This window comes from Triturus cristatus, chromosome 11 (assembly GCF_964204655.1).
Source record: "Triturus cristatus chromosome 11, aTriCri1.1, whole genome shotgun sequence".
Taxonomy (NCBI): Eukaryota; Metazoa; Chordata; class Amphibia; order Caudata; family Salamandridae; genus Triturus; species Triturus cristatus.
Genome location: NC_140594.1, coordinates 691,561,223 through 691,578,704, shown reverse-complemented (window position 1 = coordinate 691,578,704; position 17,482 = coordinate 691,561,223).

Sequence of the window (17,482 nt, the reverse complement as noted above, 5' to 3'; positions counted from 1 at the left end):
GTGTGTGACTGATATCTGGTGTGTGACTGATATACTTCTTAATCTACAAAACAACTTGAAAGGTGAGTTATTTAATTGTGAGGGGATGTATGTAGACTATTTTGATTTTAATCAGACTAATGTATTTCTCCTGCTAAAGTGTAGGGAGTACTTTTTTTGTCTACAATCTTATTGACAGTGTGTGTGCATGTAAAAACAATTCTGTGATAAGCATTTGTGTTTTTCATGTGTTTGCAGACAGATAACTGCTGTTTTTATATTTTGGTATAATTAGAAATCAGTCATTGTTTATGAATTTGCAAAATGAGTCATGTTTGAACACTAAAATGTAGTACTCGTAGATTAGGAAATGTGTTTTGGTAAACTCCTAGGTATAGTGTTGTTTGTCTAGAATCACCCTGTGAGTCTGTGTGCATTTGGGAACCACTGTGAGAGAAGCATTTGGGAACATCATGTATTTGCTGACAGATAACTGTTATAAAACCTGCCATGTTGTCAAGTTTTAGTAGCATTAGAAGCCATTCTTTGCATATGCATTAATAAAATGAGTCAGGCTTAGACACTAAAGTGCAGTACTTAAATATGTAGATTGTGTGCAGTACCCTTACCTCTTCTAGACTAGTGAATGAGTTTTGGTAAACTCCTAGGATAGTGTTGCTTCTCTAAAATCACACTGTGAGTCTGTGTGCATTTGGGTAAGGATTGTGAGAGAAGCATTTGCTAAAATTATGTATTTGCTGACAGATAAGTGTTTTAAAACCTGTCATGTTGTCAAGTTTTAGTAGCATTAGAAGCCAGTCTTTGCTTATGCTTTGATTAAATGAGTCAGGCTTTGACACTAAAGTGCAGTACTTAAATATGTAGATTGTGTGTAGTCCCCTTACCCCTTGCACAGTAGTGAATGAGTTTTAGTAAACTCTTAGGAATAGTGTTGCTTGTCTAGAATCACACTGTGAGTCTGTGTGCATTTGGGAACCACTGTGAGAGAAGCATTTGGTGACTTCATGTATTTGCTGACACATAACTGTTTTAAAACCTGTCATGTTGTCAAGTTTTAGTAGGATTAGAAGCCAGTGTTTGCTTATGGATTGATAAAATGAGTCAGGCTTTGACGCTAAAGTGCAGTACTTAAATATGTAGATTGTGTACAGTACTCTTACGCCTTCTACACCACTGAATGAGTTTTGTTAAACTCCTATGATAGTGTTGCTTGCCTAAAATCACACTGTGAGTCTGTGTGCCTTTGGGTAAGGATTGTGAGGCAAGGATTTGGTAACATTGTGTATTTGCTGACAGATAACTGTTTTAAAACCTGTCTTGTTGTCAAGTTTTAGTAGCATTAGAAGCCAGTCTTTGCTTATGCTTTGATTAAATGAGTCAGGCATTGACACTAAAGTGGAGTCCTGAAATATGTAGATTGTGTGCAGTCCCCTTACCTCTTCCATAGTAGTGAATGAGTTTTGGTAAACTCCTAGGGATAGTGTTGCTTGAATAGAATCACACTGTGAGTCTGTGTGCATTTGGGAACTACTGTGAGAGAAGCATTTGGGAACATCATGTATTTGCTGACAGATAACTGTTTTAAAACCTGCCATGTTGTCAAGTTTTAGTAGCATTAGAAGCCAGTCTTTGCTTATGCTTTGATAAAATGAGTTAGGCTTTGACACTAAAGTGCAGTACTTAAATATGTAGATTATGTGCAGTTCCCTTACCCCTTGCACAGTAGTGAATGCGTTTTGGTAAACTCCTAGGGATAGTGTTGCTTGTCTAGAATCACACTGTGAGTCTGTGTGTATTTGGGAACCATTGTGAGAGAAACATTTGGGAACATCGTGTATTTGCTGACAGATAACTGTTTTAAACCCTGTCATGTTGTCAAGTTTTAGTAGCATTAGAAGCCAGCCATTGCTTATGCATTGATAAAATGAGTCAGGCTTTGACACTAAAGTGCAGTACTTAAATATGTAGATTGTGTGCAGTCTCCTTACTCCTTCCAGAGTAGTGAATATGTTTTGGTAATGTCCAAGGGATAGTGTTGCTTGTCTAGAATCACACTGTGAGTCTGTGTGCATTTGGGAAGCACTGTGAGAGAAGCATTTGGGTACTTCATATATTTGCATACACATAACTGCTTAAAAACCTTTCCTGTTCTCAAGTTTTGGTAGAATTAGAAGCCAGTCATTGCTTATGTATTCACCCAGGAACTCTCCTTGCAATACTGTAAACATTCAGTTAATATCCAAGTAGTAATGGAGTGAGGCAGGCCTTAGCACATGAATTGATTCAAACGCCTATCCACTATGCATGCAGTCCTCTAACCACCTACACATTTGTCTTTCACACCTTCAATTCCCCAGTCAATATCCATACACTTCCAGCAAACACCCTGTCACTCCCCTTGCACTCCTCTACTGATCCATTCAGCACCATGTACTAATCCATTTACTGCGCCAAAACCCAACCACTTATAAATTCACCCAGGCACTCTCCTTGCAGTACTCTAATCATTCAGTCAGTACCCAAGTCCTCATGCAGTGACCAGGCCTTAGCACATGGACTGCTTCAAACCCCTATCCACTATGCATGCAGTCCTCTAACCATCTACACACTTGTCTTTCATACCTGCATTTCCCCAGTCAGTATCCATACACTTCCAGCAAACACCCAGTCACTCCCCTTGTACTCCTCTAGTGACCCATTTAGCACCATGTACTAATCCATTCGCTGTGCGAAAACCCAACCAGTCAGTACCCAAGTACTCATGCACTGAGCCAGGCCTTAGAACATGGACTGCTTCAAACCCCTATCCACTATGCAGGCAGTCCTCTAACCACCTACACACTTGTCTTTCACTACTTCAATTCCCCAGTCAGTATTCATACAGTTCCAGCAAACACCGTGTCACTCCCCTTCTAGTTCTCCAGCGACTCATTAAGCACCATGTAGTAATCCATTTACTGCTCCAAAACCCAACCACTTATAAATTCACCCAGGTACTCTCCTTGCAGTACTCTAATCATTCAGTCAGTACCCAAGTCCTCATGCAGTGACCAGACCTTAGCACATGGACTGCTTCAAACCCCTATCCACTATGCATGAAGTCCTCTAACCTACTACACACTTTTCTTTCACACCTTTAATTCCACAGTCAGTATTCATACACTTCAATCAAACACTCTGTTACTCCCCATGTACTCCTCTAGTGACCCATTCAGTAGCATATACTAAACCATTCACTTTTCCAAAACCCAAACACTTAGAAATTCACTCAGGCACTCTCTTTTTAGTACTCTTATCATTCAGTCAGTATCCAAGTTCTCATGCAGCGAGCAAGACCTTACAACATGGACTGCTTGAAACCCCTATGCAGTATGCATACAGGCCTCTAGTCACCTACACATTTGTCTTTCACTTCTTTAATTAACTAGTCAGTTTCTATATACTTCAATATACATCTTGTCACTCATCTTGTCACTAATCTTTTTACTGTGCCAAAACTGAAAAACATAACAGTTTTTAACCAGGCACTCTTCTAGCAGTAGTCTAATGATTCAGTCAGTTTCCAGGTACTCATGTAGTGAACCATGCATTACCACATAGAGGGCTACAAATGTCTATGCAGTATGTATGCAGTCTTGTAACACACTATACACTTGTCCTTAACAGCTTCAATTGCCCAGTCAGTATCCATGTACTTTCAGCAAACATCCTGTCACTCCCCTTGCAGTGTTCCAGTGACTTATTCAGCACCATGTAGTAATGCACTCACTGTGCCAAAACTGAAACACTTGTAAATTCACCCAGGTACACTTCTTGCAATAGTCTAATCATTCAGTCAGTACCTAAGTACTAATGGAGTGAGGCAGGCCTTAGCACATGGATTGATTCAAATGTGTTTCCAGTATGCATGGAGGCCTGTAAGTACCAACACAATTGCCTTTGAGACATTCAATTTCTCTGTCAGTATCTATAAACTGCAATAAACACTCTGTCACTTTAATTGCACACCTCCACTGACTCATTTGGCAGTAAGTACTAACCTATTCACTGCACTAGAATCCAAAATCTTAAAAAGATTTACTGAGTCACTTTTTTTGTAGTACTCTAATGATTCAGTCAGTAGTTAGGTAGTTTTGCAGTGATCCAAGCGTTACTCTATGGACTGTTTCAAATGTCTATCCATTATGGATGTAGGTCTCTAGCCACCTACATACTTGTCTTTCACACCTTCAATATTCCAGACAGTATTCATACAGTTCCTGCAAATACTCTCTCACTCTCCTTATACTACTCCAGTGACCCATTCAGCACCATGCACTAATCCATTCACTGCACTGAAAGGCAACCACTTATAAATTCACCCAGGTAGTCTTCTTGCAGTGCTTTAATCATTCAGTCAGTATCCAAGTACTCATGCAGTGCGCCTGCCCTTAGCACATGAATTGCTTCAAACGTCTATCCAGTATGCATGCAGTCTTCTAACCACCTACACACTTGTCTTTCACATCTTTAATTCCCCACTCAGTATACATCTAGTGCAGCAAACATCCTATCACTCCCTTTGTAGTCCTCCAGTGACCCATTCAGCACCATGTACTAATCCATTCAGTGCGCCCAAACACTTATAAATTCACCCAGGCACTCTCTTTGCAGTACTCTAATCATTCAGTCAGTACCCAAGTACTCATGCAGTGAGCCAGGCCTTAGTACATGAATTGCTTCAAATGCCTATCCACTATGCATGCAGTCCTCTAACCACCTACACACTTGTGTTTTACACCTTCAATTCCCTAGTCAGTATTCATACACTTCTAGCAAATACTCTGTCACTCCTCTTGGAGTTCTCTAGTGACCCATTCAAAACCATGGAGTAATTCATTCACTGTGCCAAAACCCGAACACTTATAAACTCACCTAGGCATTCTTCTTGCAGTACTCTAATCATTTAATCAGTATCCAAATAGTATTGGAGTGAGACAGGCCTTAACGTGTGAATGGATTGAAACATGTGTCCAGCATGCATGTAGGTCTCTAATCACCTTAACACTTGTCTTTCACACCATCAATAATCATGTCAGTATTCATACACTTCTAGGAAATACCCTGTCACACACCCAGTTTGTTTCCTAATAGTATTGTAATCATTCAGTCAGTTAGCATGTACTCTTTTAGTGAGGTAGGCTTTAGGGCATAAACTGTTTCAAAGCAGTATGCACTATGCTTGTAGTGTTTTAAGCATCGTCACACTTGTGCTTCATGGCTATAGTTTCTTAGTAAGTTTTTATATAAAATGTGTTTTTACAGTAATAGAATAGTGTGAATTTGAAAGTTATTAATAATCTTATATTTGTGATTCTTTTTTACAGATACTGTTTTTCGACGTTAAAATAGAGAAATCATGCCTGAAAAAAAATAAAAGAACAGAGACAGGAGAATTACTTGAAGAAAAGTCAACCGCAAGTATTGATTGTACAAGATAATGTGGCTAAAAAGAAAAAATCTTCTGGTAAGATCAAAAAGCAATTTATTAAAAATGTTTGTAGGAGGAAACAGAATGTACAGAACGCTGAATCCACTGTGAATGTTTTAACTAGAAAAAAATTAAAATAAGAGTAAAAGCAAAAAAACAAATATTCAGTCAAAGGAGACAAAGTGTGCTAAAAGAAGGCAAAATCAGTATAAGGAATTACTAAAAAAATATTTTACAAGAGAGTAGTATATAATTTGCTGAAAGATGTGAAGAGATATAAAAAGAGAGCTCTATTTTATAAAAAGAAGAAGCATATTGAAAACATTGTTGAAAAGGCTTTTGAAGTAAAAAGGAAACTATTCATTTTAGTATTAAACAGAATTCAATCCCTAGATAAACCAATCAATTTAAAGAAGGCCAAAAGTAGGAAGAAAAGAGTAAATAATAGAAAAAAAATGTGTGATATTTTTTGGGGAGAATGGAAACACAGTTCCAGTTCAGAGCCTTTCTTTAATGAAGAGAGTTATTTACAGAGCAAAAAATTAGTGTTTGCAGTTGACACCAGTGGTAGAGGTTACGAAGTTAGAGATGGTTGTCCAATTGAGAAAGAGAAAATGGTTGAAAGAAATGTAGAAGAAGTGATAGTTGATGAAGTTCTAGGGAGACGTCCTAAACACCCTGTGTATACATGGGATTGCAGTAGTATTTGTAGTGTACGACTGGAATCTATTGATAAATTATGTAGTTTTTTACGAGCATATACTAAAAAAAGTGTTAAACAAAAGATTAAGGTGTTGCAAGGACTAGACCCTTGCAGAGTGAGAAAAAATATTGGTTTGCAAGGTCATTCTCTGGCTTGTCTTTCTAGGAAAGTTTGTGAAAGTATTTTTCACCATTTCAGGATGCTGGCAGTACATCATACTCAAATGCTAAAGTTAGTGAGAAGATTGTATTATGCGAAAAGTCCAGCACTAAAGTTAAATGAGTTGAACAGTGCTCTTTTACGTGGCTCAGTATCAGATGTGAAGAAGGTTTGTGAGGATATTGAGTTTTGTTACTTTGGTCCTCAGCAAGAGAGTGGAGAAACTGTGACATTAGTAGAAGAAAATGTTGAAGACAATGTAGAACCTGTGATTACAAAAAATTTTGAGGATGAAATCACAAAGTTTAAGGTAATTTCAGGTGAAAGACCAGATGTTTCTTGTATTTGTTGTCGGTGAACTCACGATAAAAATCAGACTAGGGGTGTCAATCTGTATTTAAAAAGTGAAATAGAAGATAATGATAAGTGGATGGAATTTGCAACTTATTTGCTGGTAGAGGATTGTTTTGATTTGGGATCTGAGCAGCGTATTTGCAAATATTGTTATAACAAATTAGATGAGAATAAAATGCCTGCTAGAGCAGTTCATAATAATCTAGTGTTGGTTGCTATTCCTCCAGAGCTGATAGATTTAAATACGTACGAGTCTATTCTCATTCAATGTGTTCACCCGTTTGAGGCTATTGTTCGTATGGAGCATAAAACAGGTAAATTACCTCCATCAGAGTTGCAAAGAGGATTGAAAGGAAGAGTTGTGTATTTACCGCTAGACTTAAGGAAAAATATTGAAACTATTGGTGTAGACCATGCAGAAAATGAGCCACTAGTCACTCTAGTTAATGGTGTTCCTACTAAGAATAAGAAAATCTGACAAGAGTTAGTGGATGTTAGAAAAGTGCAAAAGACATCATTGTATCTGTTAAAAAATAATGAGTACTATAGAAATGTGTTTGTAGGAGAAGAAGAAATAGATTTAGCAGAAGATACTGAAACATTAAGTGGACAAATTGAAAAAGTGGACATGTCCAGATGTGAAGAAATCCATGAACATTACAGTGTACATCCACATCATTCCAAAGAGGTGATGGGGAATACGATTGAGTTGTTCCAAATGAAAAAAGCAACAGGAAGTCCCGTGAGTGTATGGGAAGAGAGCTTGGAAGCTCGTTGTTTCCCGCAGTTGTTTCCATCAGGAAAAGGTGGACGATATGATGAATGTCCTGTGCAGATTCCTGCATCTGAATATCGGACAACAAGATCATATGCAGAAGATACAAGATTTCGACAATGTATCCCTTATATGTTTCATCTTCTGTTTGAAAGTGACTTGTCTGGACTTTCATATGCAGTAAATCACATTTTAAAAACTGGAATGCATCTGCAAAATGTAACTGCTAAGGATTTTATGGATAAAGTGCATCAGAGAGATGATCATTTAGAATCTCAGTTGATTAATCTGATGGCATGTCAGCGAGGGACTAATGAATATTGGTACCGTCGTCATGGAGAACTGAAATGTATGCTACGTAACTTGGGAACTCCTACATGGTTTGTTACACTAAGGTGTGCTGAGTATGCTTGGGATGATTTACTTGAATTTCTTCGAGAGGCAAATTGCAATATAAAAAATATTGAATACAAGACACCTGGAGAATTGTGCTCATTGGATCCTGTTAATGTATGCAGATATTTCAATCATAGATTTGAAGCTATGATGTCTTTCATCTGCAATAAAAAGAATCCTCCTCTTGGAGAAGTTGTGGATTTCTTTTGGAGAAAGGAGTATCAAGCAAGAGGTGCTCCTCATATACATATGTTGTTATTGATCAAGGATGCCCCCAAATTTGGAACAGATTCAAATGAAACTGTTTTGTCTTTCATTGAAGATTATGCCACATGTGCTGCACCCAATAGCAAAGAACATAAAAACTTAAAACAACAAGTCTTACGATTCCAAAGCCATCGATGTGGAAAATACTGTCGATGAAAGTACAAGTCAAACGATAAGTTCTATACCAAATGTCGTTTTGGATTTCCACGTCCTGTATTATCCAAAGGAAGAGTGAACAGTTTTATGTCAGCTGTGTGACATACTATCACAAGAAAGTCTCCAAAAAATACCTACAACTTAAAAAGAAGTGAAGAATCAAAATACATAAATGACTACAATCCAGTTATTTTATCCATGTGGAATGCTAACATGGATATTTAGTATGTTGCGGACAATTCCATTGCTGTCGCTCGGTATGTAACGTCCTACGTTACTAAATCAGAAAAGACGGAATTGAAAGAAATGTGGGAAGAGATTTCTCACGAGAAGACTCTAAGTAAAAAATTATATTTAGTTTCAGTTTGAAGATGTTATCGCATCGTGAAATTGGAGCATATGAGTGTTCAGATCGGTTATCATCTGCAAGTCTATATTCAAACAGTAGAAGAATAATTTGGGTGAGTCTAGGTCTTGCAGGAATGTGAAATTGGGTACTGAAATCTGTTCAAGAAATTGAATATTTAGCAGAAAAAGAACCAGAAAGGACAGATATGTTGAAAACGAATATGTTGGACACATATTACCCGAACAGAAGTCATCATCTTGAGAGCATGTGTTTCTATGAAGTGCTGCAAAACTACACTTTTAAACGGAATACTACAGAGAACATCAATGATGGAAAATATGCACTTATTGGTTCTGAAGGATGTCTGGTGAAACAGAGGAAAGGAAATTTAATTAATCACAGGAAACTGAGTTGCGACACTGCTGATAAAAGGGAATTTTACTATTTAGCCCTTTTGCAAATGTTCAAACCATGGTGTTCAGAACTGGAATTATTTGGAGATTTTCAGAGCTATGAAGATTCATTTAATGCTTGTAAAGATAGCATACAATGCAGTGCTTTTGCAAATTATGTGAAAATGTTGAATGATGAAATTGATCAAGAAGCTACAATTGCAGCTGAGATTGCTAGAGACAGTTCTCAAGACAGTCAAAGTTCTGCTGCACTGAGTCAAGATCCACTAGGACAACCAATTGTTGAAAATGAAGCAGCAACTGCCATGAATGAGGTGGAAACAGCAATGTATCAAGCTCAAGAAGATGTAGTACAGTTAGGAAACTTGGAAGAACAACTAAATGTTGAACAGAAACAAATATATCAACAAGTGAAAGAGCAGATTGACCATGGATTACTTCATGAAAAGAAAGGGTGCACATGTACATCATTTCAACATATCCGAATGTATGTGAGTGGTCAAGCTGGAACAGGAAAAAGTTTCTTAATTAAAGTAATTACAAGTTATCTGCAAAAAACAACTGAGTCGCATTTGTCTTGTGTTGTCACTGCTCCAACTGGGTTGGCAGCACATAACATTAAAGGAATTACTTTACATCATTTACTAATGCTACCAGTAGAACATGAGAACAAATTGGAATACCACAAGCTATCTGGAGAAGCTTGTTGTGAAGTTTCAAGAGTCTTGAAGAAAATGAAACTTCTCATTATTGAAGAGGTGAGCATGGTCTCTAACTTAATGCTTGCCTTTGTGCATTTAAGAATGCAACAAATTCTTAAAACAGAGTATGACGTGTTATTTGGAGGAAGACACGTCATAGTTTTTGGAGATCTATTACAACTTACTCCGGTAAAAGGACAACCGGTATTTAAAACACTTGCACATGAAGATACAAGAAAGTCTCTTGGTAGTGTTGGTAATGTGAACATTTGGACTAATTTTGAATACAAAGAACTGACAACAAATATGCGACAGGCAAATGATGCTGAATATGGAAGTATTCTTCAAGATATAAGAATTGGAATTCTTACAAAACATGGCAAACAAGCTTTGGAAAGTCGATTACTTTGCAATGTCTTTCCAAATGAAAATGTACTTCCTGCAAAAGTGTACATGAAAATTGCTGAAAATAAATCAGTGATCTCTTTAATGCCAACACTGCGAGTGTGTTCCATATTCAACGAACAACTATTGAAACTGGAAAATGAAGAAATTATAAAAATGGAAGCCATCGATAAAATAGAGCATGAAGGAATTACAATTATTTTGACGGGAAAGTTGAAAACAAAACTGGATTCTTTAGAATTTTTTTTTCTAAAACAGCTGGTTTAGAAAAGACACTGTATGCGTGTGTAAATTGTCGGGTAATTTTAAAGCGAAATTTGGATGTAGAAAAAGGGTTCGTTAATGGCGCAATGGGTAAAGTGGTAGATTTTGTTAATTATCAGAAAAAAGAAGAAATTGAATTTTTTAAAATGAAATTTGATCAGATTGAAGAAGTTAAAGAAATTGGTGGTTGTTCAGTTCGTTTTTTGCTTGTTAAAGATTTATATGTCCGTAGGAAACAATTTCCATTTTCTCTGGCATTTGCAGTGACTATTCATAAATCTCAAGGATTAAGTGTAGACAGTGCATTAGTGAACATTGGATCAACTGTATTTAAAGAGGGTATGGCATATGTTGCTTTGTCGCGAGTCAGAACATTATCTGGTTTGTTTTTGATTGATTTTGATGAGACAAAGGTTACTGCAGATGCAAACTGTGTAAAAGAGTATAATAGGTTAAAATGGGTGTATGCTTCAAATTTAGGTCAATATACTGTATTTGAAAAGCGTGTGGTTGGTCGAAAAAGAAGGTTTGACAGTATCTGTTCTGAAGGTGTTGAGAAGGGAATAGCACAAGATAATGTTGTGATTGCAAGTAAAAAGAAATTGGACACTGTTAAAGAGGTTGTTGGATATCAGTTTGAAAATAGTTCAGGTGTCAACTGCTATGCTAATGTAGTGGTCAATGTTGTTTTTTATCTTGAAGGTTTGCAAGAACAAATTATGCAGAATCGGCAACAAAGATTTTGTTCTCTGTTGCATTCTCTTTTTGAAAAATTGACAACAGACACAAGTAAAATACAATCTGTTTCAGATGTTCGTAATCTTTTGGATGTGTGTTCTGGTTCTACACAATTTTCACAAAATTCCAGGAATTTTTCATGTATATGCTTACCATTTTTGAAAATGAAGGTGTAGAAATAGAAAATATTTTTGGCCTTTCTTACAAATGGGAACATTATTGTGAAAATTGCATGTATACATGTAGCTCCAATGTAGACACTGAGAGATTTCTGTATTTAACATTACCAGACTGTTAATCAGTGTCTTTTAATAAATTAGTTAAAGGTGCAAATCAAAACATGGAGTGTAGCCAATGTAAATCAGAAATGTTATCCACATTATTTTTAACAAAATACGGCACATACATCATTTTAATGATGCAACGTTGTACAGCTGACGGATGAAAATTGGATACTTTAATAAAGCAATTTGTAGCAGCACAACTATCAATATCAGGAAGGACTTTTGTAGCAATTGCTATAATTTTCCATGATGGTCCTTCCACCACATCTGGAAATTACACTGCCTATCTAAAATGTGATAAAGGCTGGACACTTTGTAATGATGCCCAGTTGGTTTTCAAACAACGTTTGCCTAGTGAATTACCAAATTCCCACCTAATATTTTTAAAGCCAAAGTTTTAGGAAGATAATTCACTCTCTGAGAAATGTATTATTATAATTTAATAGGACTACCATTGGACAATTTACATTAAAAAAGGAGTGCAAAAAAACCATTTGGCCTCAAGGAAAGGTATATGTTTGAATTATGGACTTTTTGGTGGTCATTGATTCGGTGAATATTTTAAAGCGGCAACATTTACAGTTTTTATAAATTAAAGTTGTATAATTTTGTTAGCCGTAAGCATTTCACATATGTGTGATTTGTATTTTCTGGTATTTCACTGAGAATAGCATGTTGGTTTTTTTTAACAATCTTTCTGATTGTTTTTTTTTGGCGCGCTGTTAAGTGATGAGTACGATTGAAATCACTATTTCTAGTGAAATTCAATATATTCTGAGAACAGCAAAAAAGGCAAACAAATTACTTTGTGGAAATTATGCTGTGGTGTAAAAAATGTATTATTACATGCTATAACTATTTTTTTCTTTTCTTTCACAGATCCTAATTTTAAAATAAGCAATTTACAGCAATTTAGATTTCAAAGAAAATCTGAAAAAAATGCATACCATTTTTAATTTCTATTACTGTGAAGGTAAGTTTAACTAAGTATCAATATGCAGACTGGAGAGATCTGCAAGAAGCTACAAAGTTTAAACACAAAAACAAACAGCACATGACACAGATATCCTTGCACGATTGTGCATGGGTGCCTGTGTAACCACATGGCTGCAGTTTAAGCAGCCGTGCAGAGAGAAGCATAGATTTGCACCATATTTATGTACATATGTTGCATCCCAGTGCTTCGGAAGTACTACAGCACACTGCAGTTAAAGAGGTTACTGTGTGATGCTGCAGCACTTCCTCATAGTTCTGCACTTATACATTCACCATACGCTACTAATGCATTCATTCAGTCAATTACGTACTACACAAACATTCATCTAAACTTTCACACACAAACAAACAAATATTGCTCTTTTTTAAACCAGGAAAGTTAGTTTTTTTTCTTCTTTCTTCTTTTATATTATTTTTTGGGTTTTCTGAACAGGAGGAAAAAAACAATGAACTTCAGGGGAAAAAACCCCAAAAAACTAGCAACTGTGACTTTCTTGCCAACGGCAGATCAGATCGATAGACTGCTCTCCGTAGCATATTGTCGCGCTGCATTTAGTGCAGAGAACTTTCAAAAATTGGAATTGTGGACGGATGTCCAAATTTTGTGCTGAAGGATGCACTTTTGAAGTGCTCGGCTGCGATGAGTCGGAAGGAGCAGGAGCAACTCTCATCCTCCGGCATTCCTCCCGAGCAAGATTTACCGGATGAAGGTTCCTCAGGTGCTTCATCATACTAGCTGTCCCGCAAGAGTATTTCTTGTTAGGATCCCCTCGAGACAGCACTCTTTTGCAGATCTTGCACGTCACCAAGGTGGCATTGGTTTTAGTTTGCCCCTCAGGATAGGTAAAAAACGTCCACACCACAGATGAAAAACGTGGTGTGGGTGGTGGCTCTTCCACAAAATCATCCTCAGATGTATGAGGAGATGCAGGAGATGCCTGCTGCCCTGAAGCCATTATCTGTTCTGAAAAAAAAGTTTGAGCTAAGTAAAAACTTAGTAAAAAAAGCTTCTTCTCTGCAAGGAGATGGTACCAAAGAAGGTCAAAGAAGAATGATTGAAATGGGTGGGGTCTTTCATTAGTTAGAACAGGAAGTGTAATGAACCAATCAAATCTCTTTTTTTGCAGGTCACATGGGATCCGCGCACCCTGCGCTTACGCAGCACGCACCCAGCGCGCATCTGCAAAATTGAAGTTAAAAGGAATATAGGTTCGATATATAAATATATTACTTTTAAGAGTAGTTTAGAGTTTGTCTTCAATTAATATTCACATGAAATATATATATATGTTTTTTTAAATGTTCAATGTTTCGCGGGATCCGCACACCCACAGCGTCATACATGCATGTGACGCATCGCGGAAGCATGTAAGCGTCGCGGAACGTAATCGGACGCGTCGCGTATAGGCTTGGGGTCGCGTTCCGGTCACATTGGAATCGCGCATCAAACACGTACCCAACGCATACCGTGCACGGATGCTTTCGTGTAGGGCTCGAGAACGGTGCGCATAGGGTGCGCGGATCCCCAAAAAATGGAAAAATATAATAAAAAATTAAGTTTTGAAAATATAGTTTAAAAAATATTTTTAAATATATAAAAAATATTTTTAAACACCCAATAAAAACAAATAATATTTTTTAGTTTTTAAAATAATTAATTGAAAAAATAAGTTTAAAAAATGGTGTTAAAAAAGTATTTAAAAAAAGATAATTAATGAAATTGACACACTGAAATTGAAAAATATATAAATCCAATGAAAATCATTAAACGTGATATCGGTAGAGATAAGTTATAGATAGGAATTAGCATTTACAAAACCTTTGAAATTCACTGAAAAAAATATAGGTTTCATGCATGTTATAGTTAGGAATTGGCATTTAAAAAACCTTTGAAAAATATAGAACTCCAATGAAAATCATTAAACGTGATATCTTTAGAGATAAGTTATAGATAGGAATTAGCATTTACATAACCTTTGAAATTCACTGAAAAAACTATAGGTTTCATGCACGTTATAGTTAGGAATTGGCATTTAAAAAACCTTTGAAATTCACTAAAAAAACCATAGGTTTCAGGCGCGCTATAGTTAGGAATTGGCATTTAAAAAACCTTAGAAATTCACTGAAAAAACCATAGGTTTCAGGGGCATTATAGTTAGCTGGACATTTCCCTCATACAAAACCCTAGAAATTCCCCCGTTATAGTTAGTTCAGCTAACTATATCTCGCGCCCCCGCAATGCACTGCTGATGACATCACATATTACATCACTTATGACATGGTCAGTGACATCATTGATCTCATCACTGATAACATCTCAAATGACAGTATTTTATCAGGTATTAGCACGCTTTACATGAGCACTACTTATATTACACAAGGACACATTCATTTTTGTCAGGCATGGGGAGATTAAGTGATTTGCCCGGAATCACAGGAAGTTGAGCGTCATTGCCGAGACTCGAACCACGTTCCTCCGATTTGAGATTGACCACCCTAGTCCATTAGGCCACATCCTCTTCCAGCAGAAACTCTGGCTAGATCTTTTCGCCACTGTTGAGAATGCTTGAGTTGCTTTACTCATTGGAGTTTTCATGAAAATACTCACAAGGAGATGCATTCTAGCTGGAATAGAACACTGGACTCCTATGCACTGGGTCAGGAGAGCTTCTGAACATAAGCATCTGCCCTCGGATGAGGCTGCCACTTGAGAAGGATCCTCTGTCCCAGGAGCGCAAGCTTCTTCACCTAAACCTGCGCAATCTACAACTCTGTTTGTGGAGACTGAGGGCTTCATTTACCAGGTTTTGGCTCAAGGTAGCGCCACAAGGAATCTTGCTGCACTGCCCTGCGTCAAAAGAAAAGGACAGTAATGCGCCGTATCTATGAGATACAGAGCATTCCTGTCTTTTTCACCTGTGCTTGCGCACAGTGGGCTGCCATACACCAATGCAGGCACCCTTGTGCCATGGTGCAAGAGTGTCTGCATTGTAGGAATGATTGTTTTTGTGCAGAAAAGGCTACCTTCCTGCACAAAAACAATCATGAGAGGTGTTTTCCTCTTTTCATGTGTGCTGCAGATTGCACCACACATAGAAAGAGGGAAAGACAGAGAGAAATAAGGATATTTCTCCTGGGCGTGCCTCCCTTATACCTCCCCTGGGGTGGCATTAGAATCGGCCACATTCCCAGATTTACAATTCCTCGTAAATCTGGGAATACTTCAGATTCCATGAGTGTTGCGTGGGAACACCCAGAGCAACACCCATGAAACAACCCTTTCACGCAGTGTTCTGTGTGAAAGAGGCACATATTTACAAGGCCATGAAAAGCCACGCAAAATGGCTTTGCATCTCCTTGCAAGTATGCTGCGCCACATTACGCCACTGGGGCATTAGAAATGTAACGCTTCGGCAGCGCAAAAGTGCAGCTAGGGGCCGCGTAATTAAGGCCCTGAGTGACAGCAGTTGACTGCATTTGATCAGACACCTGAAGTTATGGATGTCATACTTATTGTCAGACACCCTACCACAAAGTCCATTTATGTTGGGTTCTAGGACAGCTTGGAGGACTGGTATGAAGTCCTGAAGTCAGACACTTTACTAGCCTCCCGGACTCGGTGGAGAGGGTAGGTCACAGCGAACTGCGCGAGGAGGAGAAATTCCTAAATATTGAGGAATTCACACTCATGTACAGTCCACTGAGTACTGTTGATGCCAGGACAATGACTGAATAGGGTAGCTCCTGACATAAACAGGTATTGTGTTTGAACATAACACTGAGGTTGTAAATAACCCAAACTTGATTAGTTTGTATAAATGTAGATAGTTTTTTCCTAAAGGACCTGACGAATCGCAAGTATATTTGCTCAAGGCGAGAAACATGTTGACCGACTTCTTATAATCACATGACACCTCAATACGAGACATTATACTCTAATAAATGCCATGTCTACACGCTTTTAATTTAGGGTAGGAGGCCATCAGAATAAAATTAATCTTCACCAGGCACTCCTGACCTTATTTTAACCACACTAATATACATCTACATTAACCAGGCCCCACACCCGCACTTCACCATACGGCAGTTGGATAGAAGATCTCCGCTAAAGTGCCCCTTTTTAGGGAGCCCGTTGGGCATTGCACCACCGGTCTGACGAGGAGCAGCCCAAATGATGAAGCATGACACCTGCAAGGGTGTGTGAGGGCATCAAAATCCAATAGATGGATTTCCAACCATATCCACATGGTGTACTAAACTAGATTTAGCCTTCGTGTTGACTCTACTCTATTTCTGAGGAACTATAGGAACACCTTTTGTAATCACTTTACTAGCCAAGTCAGATGTTTTATTGTTTTTGTCTTTATCCCAGCAACGCCATGTAATGGGAACTATTAAATGTTATTTGTCAGCCCTTTTGACTTTTTTTCATTCACCCAACCAACCCTCTTGTTCAATTTACCAGTTGTGATGCTGTATAAGAAAGGCTTGACACACATAGTCCATCCGAACCCATTTGTGATGCGACAGGAGGATCTCAACCTGGTTTGACATTGCTCATGTGTGCACCCTTCGGGGCAGTGCACAGCTGCTCATTGCACCTTTTGAGTCTAAATAAAGATTGTCTTGCTCGTTGTAATCACTTCAGCTTGTTGTGTGAGTGACTTCAGGCACTGCCAGTGTAAACTCCATATACCACCTTTTTTCAGACCTACTAGTGTTGAGGATTTGGGTGGCATTCTTGCCAAAAGATGTGATTGTTTTCCATGTTGGAAAAGCCATTACTTTTCCATAGTTCTTTGCATTGGTTGGACCACAAAGGAGCTTTAATCTTTACATCGATCATATCAAGGACCATTGGGTGTCAGCTAAGCATTTTGTGAAGCTCTCTTTGGTAAAAAAAGAAGAAAGGCTGTGTTCTTATCGACAATTATTAATGTTTCACTTCTCGGGGAGCGGAAAGAGTCTATTTAAAAAAGATTTTTATTAAGTGGTAAATTAGCAGTGTAATAACTATTTTATCTCAAGGAATAGTTCAGATAGTACAATATC